A 5616-nucleotide genomic window follows, 5' to 3' on the forward strand; every position below is an offset into this window, starting at 1 on the left:
TGTTTGGGTTTTTTTTTTTTTGTATGTTTGGTTTTTTTTCCTATACAACCATGGTTTGTGAATATAACAGTATTAAGCAATAAAAGATTCCTGATCCTAACAGCTAACCAAAACACCCCACTACAAATGAATGAAGCCAGTAGACATGGGACCTTTAGGAAAAATGTCAACATAACACAATAAAAATGAGTAAAACCTAAGTGGTTTGCAACATTATAACTGAATTGCCATTACTGTTGAAATTTTTGGCACAATAAATATTTTTTCTCCACAATAATTAAATCTGAACTAATAATTATAGGACTGATGAGTTTTCAATTACACTAATAATAAATTCTTGGGTTTATAGGAGATGGATATAAGGAAGATATGACCTTATTTCAGTATTTAGGGGTTTTTTAGGTTAACTGGAATTGTCGCTAGAGGCAAAATTGTGATTTCAACATAGGTAACAACTGGAGTATTTACCTGCAAAATCTGAGAAAATTCAGCAAATAACACCCAAAAATGTTGAAACTTGACATAATTGGACAGTTTTAGAGTGTACCTGGCTCCCTCTCCACCCTACCCCCAATATTATTTTACTGTAAGATTTATCAAAGACCTGTAAAGGCCTGCTTTGGTTCAGGTAACATCTGAATATGAATCTAAATGTCTGGTTTTATCTATCAGGCACCTTTATGTCAACATCTTATACCCAGAAAATACACCAGAAAATACCTTATGGACACAGACTCTGTTTAAAGAGTAAGTGAAGAAACAACAGTACATTTCTAAAGAAAAAGTTTTGTGATTTTCTCTCTGAATACTGAACTTTTAAATAATAAAGGTTTTTATTGGTCTGAAAACAGTATTTTTATTCACTTATAGAATGTCTCACATGATCCTCCAAATCCACCTCCACACACCATAATCTGCACCGGACAATATGTTTTATATCACATCAGGCAGCATATTTTAGGAGGACAGTCTAGGATGATTAGCTCAACAGTAGCCACCATGGCTTTGCATTCCAACATTAAGGTGAAAGGAACTCTAAAAGAATTCTCAGTTTGACTTAAGGGGCAAAGAAAACTACTTCATCCATAAACAAGTCCAGATACTGGTATCAGCTCTAGAGATCAGGAAGACTATTTCCACCAGGGCACAGAAAGTTTGTGACCAGAAAGATGTGTTTGGATTCCAGAGGTATCTCATGTAAAGCACCTAAATTTTGCTGCTTACTGGAAATAAGTACATGGGGTTTTTTTCCACCACAAGTGTGTTTCTGTTTTGTCTTTCAAACACCCTTCTGGCATTTCTTGCTGCCAGGGAACACAAATATTGAGTTAGAGAGGTATTTTGGTAAGCCTCAGAAAGCCCATAACAAGCACATGATTTGACCTCCCAACCACAAGCCAACAAATTTCACCAAGTAATTCTTGCATGATGCCTTATCCTGGATGTACTATAGGCAGTCTTGTAGAATGACACCCAGGCCACATATTTACCAGTATTCCCTGAGGCTCCTCAGTGATTTTCATGTATCTGACACCCCAAAATATCAGCAGGGGCTTTGGAAAATTATCAGAGAGTGCTTTCAAACCTAGATGCTTGCAGTGTGATTATAGGTTCCAAAAACAGTGACGCAGACAGCAAGCAAGGGGAGCAGATTCACCCATATTGTCTGAAGGTCTCGCAATACATACATTCTTACAGAGTCTCTTGGTTGAAGAACAAGAGATATAATTTAGAATGTAGCACTGCCAGGAAGGCAAATGACTAAAAACTAATTGTTTTTCCCATTACAGACAACACCCATGATTGTACCAGTGTCAGTCTCTCTCAGAAAACATTCTAGACAAACATTCTTTATTATGCACAGCAATAATGGTAGTAATGATACATTTCGTCTGTGCGATGACATCCATCCTGATGAACCAAAGTGCTTTCAAATCTTGGTGATCTGTTTCTTTCAATGACTGACCTAGACCCCGGATATTTAGATAACAAATTGTGATCTTAGCTTAAAAAGTATTGAGAAAACATCCCTAACTTTGCTGACTTTTACCTAAAAACTTGTCAAATCTTACTTGTTTGTCTTCTTCTGTCAAATATTTCCCCTGGGGAACATGGATACTTAAAATCATTTAGCATCCAAATCACCTAGGGCTGGAGAGTAGACAGTTTGTTCAGTACCACCTTGATTCAGCTTTTAGTTTTAGTTCAGTATGAGTATTTTAATTACTATTGTCAGTGGTTATTCACAGCTTTGCTGCTAGGATATACAATGATCATTGTTATTAATTTGGCAATGAATATTGCTCTTATTCAACTTACTGTTTTAATTCTTGTTTCTGCAATGTGAATGTTAAAATTAAAACTTTAATAAAACTAATGGCAACATGAAATATAATGATAATAATAATGATGTTCTATGGAGGAACATAGCTCATTACAGAATCCTAATACATTCTCTTTCAATAAGAGTTCCTAGCAATCCAAGAAGTAAGCATGCTCTCAAGTTATGATAAAGAAATAACTAGATTTGAGCAGTAGCATATTATGTTTTCAAATGCCAGTGACAAACTCCCCTTAATTTCAACAATGCAACACTTTTCTTTAAGAATAAAAATTATAAATTATACTTGGAAAAGAAAATGAACTAAAATTAAATTTATAAGCAAGGTAGTGTATTCTTTCTGTAGTCAATTATGTGTTTCAGCTCATCTACTCAGCTTTGTAAATACTACATGTTGAGTCCAAGTTGGTCATACAGGCTCCCTCTATTTGTCATGGAAACACCCACTCTTAAGAAAACTTTTTGTCAGCTGAAGCATCTCTAAAGACTTCCTCTACTGATTTGCTAATGACAGAGCCTAAATGAACATACCTCTGTTCTGCAGAAGACAAGTTACAGCTTGAAATTCTTTCCCTGAGTGATTATGTGCTTTCAAGAGGATTTAACAAGTGTGTCTGTATAATTCTCATTTTTAATCTCATTTTTTGTTTTCTATTTAGAGGCAAATTAATACAAAAGGTTATGTATTATTTGTGCACCTGAGGGGACTGAAATAATTTATGGGACTGAGGCAATGGAATGAAGCTTTTCAGCTAAAATCAATAGTTTCAAAGGAAGAGACTTCTAGGTATGATTGCCATCTGAAATATCCATCTCTTATACCATCTTGGTCTTTTTTTTATTTTTATTAAAGTAAGGCACCAGCCCACATCTGAGAGTAGAAAAGACCAGAAAATCTGGCAGTGTGACAGTTCAAGGAATGAGAACATTTCAGATGTTGCAAAAATTGATCTGAGAAGATGTCTTCAAGGCAAGGACCCCTCTAAAATGGATTTTCTAGGTGCACATTGATAGACAGACAAGGTGAAACTGAACAGAAACTCTTGAGAGAGCACTCAGTCTCTCAGGGTGTCTTGATCCACAGGTTCATCCCTCTTGTCAAGGTGCAAACCTCTTTTCATTTGATGCTGCAGTCTTCTTTCCAAATTAATTTGGTTAATAACTATTCCTAATTATGCTAAGGAACAGCTATACCACAGACTGGAGTTTTGAAGTACAGTGCAGGTTTGAAGCTACACTACCAGGAACACCAAGCAACATGAACTAGCACATACCAGAACTCAATCTCCTTTCTCTTATTCCATGTGCTTAAGTTTAAGGGATTTTATGTTCAGAGTCACAATAGAAATCACTTTTCTTTCAGTCTTCAAAGTTAGCAAAATAAGAAAGATTTAGTCATGAAATGTAGTTGGTTTATATTTATACTAGCTGGGTTTAAGAAAAAATGGATAAAAGCTCCTGCCCCACCCCTCCCAAAATTAATTATAATAAATAATAAAATAATTTCATTAGACAATCTTTTGGTTTTTGCTACCATTTCTTCATTCTAAATTTTGGTTAAATTCCTTATTGTTTCAACTTGCGTCTTAAATGTGCAATGTAGCATTTAGGTAAGTTAAATGCAGTGGAGCCTCCAAAACACTCCTGACAGAGTTTTGAATGGATTTAACAAGTGTATGTACAAATTACATCTTATTATTCAGCAGATGAATTTTTGCAATATTGAATTTTCAGTTATCAAAATTATCCATCTTTCTGCCTAGACTATTTGTGAGGGAGATATAGAGCTGATATTCTGCAGGGATTAAAACTTTTCTGATGAAAGAGACATCACCTCTAAACTCAAGCAACATGAGAATGTCATGATTTCAAGTTATCTCGATACACAGATGAGATTACAGAAGAGAATATGCTTAGAAAAACCTCTTTTTATGGTTGTGCACTACCACAAGGAATAAACCAATTCTGTCTGAAACTCACAACTCAATTTGAGTAGAAAATAAGAGCTAAAAGAAAGAAAAAACAAATGAGAAACATTCTACATTTTGGTTTGAAGGCATAGCATTTCACCATGTCCTGCAGGAAGGATTCTTCTACTTTGACAATCACTAGACTGTCCTTCCATGGCAGATAGCTTAAAACAGGTGCCTAAAGTTTTGAGAACTACAGATTAATTTGGGGGCTCCCAGACACGGCAATCCTGTGGAAAGTTTTGACAAACAGAAAAACTATCCTAAACTGTCAGTGACAAACAATTGCAATATTCTACACAATTTAGTTTTCTGTTGTGTTTGTGTGTTTTGAATTATAAAGGCAAAACTGAATAAAGTAATGCTACAGTAATTTAATGCAATTATCTTTAAAGAATGTAGCTGGTATGAATAGACAAGCTGAACCAGGGATTTTCTAAAATGAGAGGAGACAAACCAAGACTTTTTATAGTTGAAGAATAAAACAAATATAAGTTATAGCATTTGCAGATCCACTGAGTTCTGCGGGTGGCAGGTCCCTTGGATTTCTTGATCATTATTTTTAATTGGTGAAGTTTAAAATACAGATGATGTAGTAAATTTCACTAAATTATGAGTAGAATAGAAAGCCCACCTTTGAGTGAACACCAATAGTGTGAAGTGACTATAACTGCAATTTTTTATTTGTTCTCATACCCCTGCTCTTTTCTCCTGGGAACACTATTTATGATATAGTCAACAAAACAGAAATACAGAAATTCCTTTTAAAAAGAGATATTTGAGGGGAAGTTTATTGTGTAGTGTGGTGTTCTTAAGTTATTTTTCTCTCAGTCTCTGTTAAAAAAGCTTAAATGACTTATTTTGATTAGACATCACCAGATAGATCTCATTCAGACTTGACTAAACAAAGCCATCAGTCTACAGCATTAAACACAGATGGAGGACAGAGTAACCATGTGTCTCTATTAAGCACTTAAATTCAAACTCTGAATTTTATATGGTTGAAAAAGTCAGCTTGAGGAACAATGTGGAAATAGACATCCCCTAACTGGTAAAACATGTTCATCAAAAATGCAGTCAGGTTCCAGCACATAGGTCATTCCCATATATTAATCTGTTTATACATATAGAGGTTCTTAGACATGAGGCCATGAAGATAGGGTATAAACTTACCAAGCTGCACTTACATGACTATTCCTCCTTCTAGATAATGAGCATACTTACTGGTCAGAAATGATCCTTTGATCTCTCCAATAAATTTATAATATTTCTATCTGTATTTAGACAAAATAATATTATATTAGG

Source organism: Passer domesticus, chromosome Z (genome assembly GCF_036417665.1).
Source record: "Passer domesticus isolate bPasDom1 chromosome Z, bPasDom1.hap1, whole genome shotgun sequence".
Classification (NCBI taxonomy): Eukaryota; Metazoa; Chordata; class Aves; order Passeriformes; family Passeridae; genus Passer; species Passer domesticus.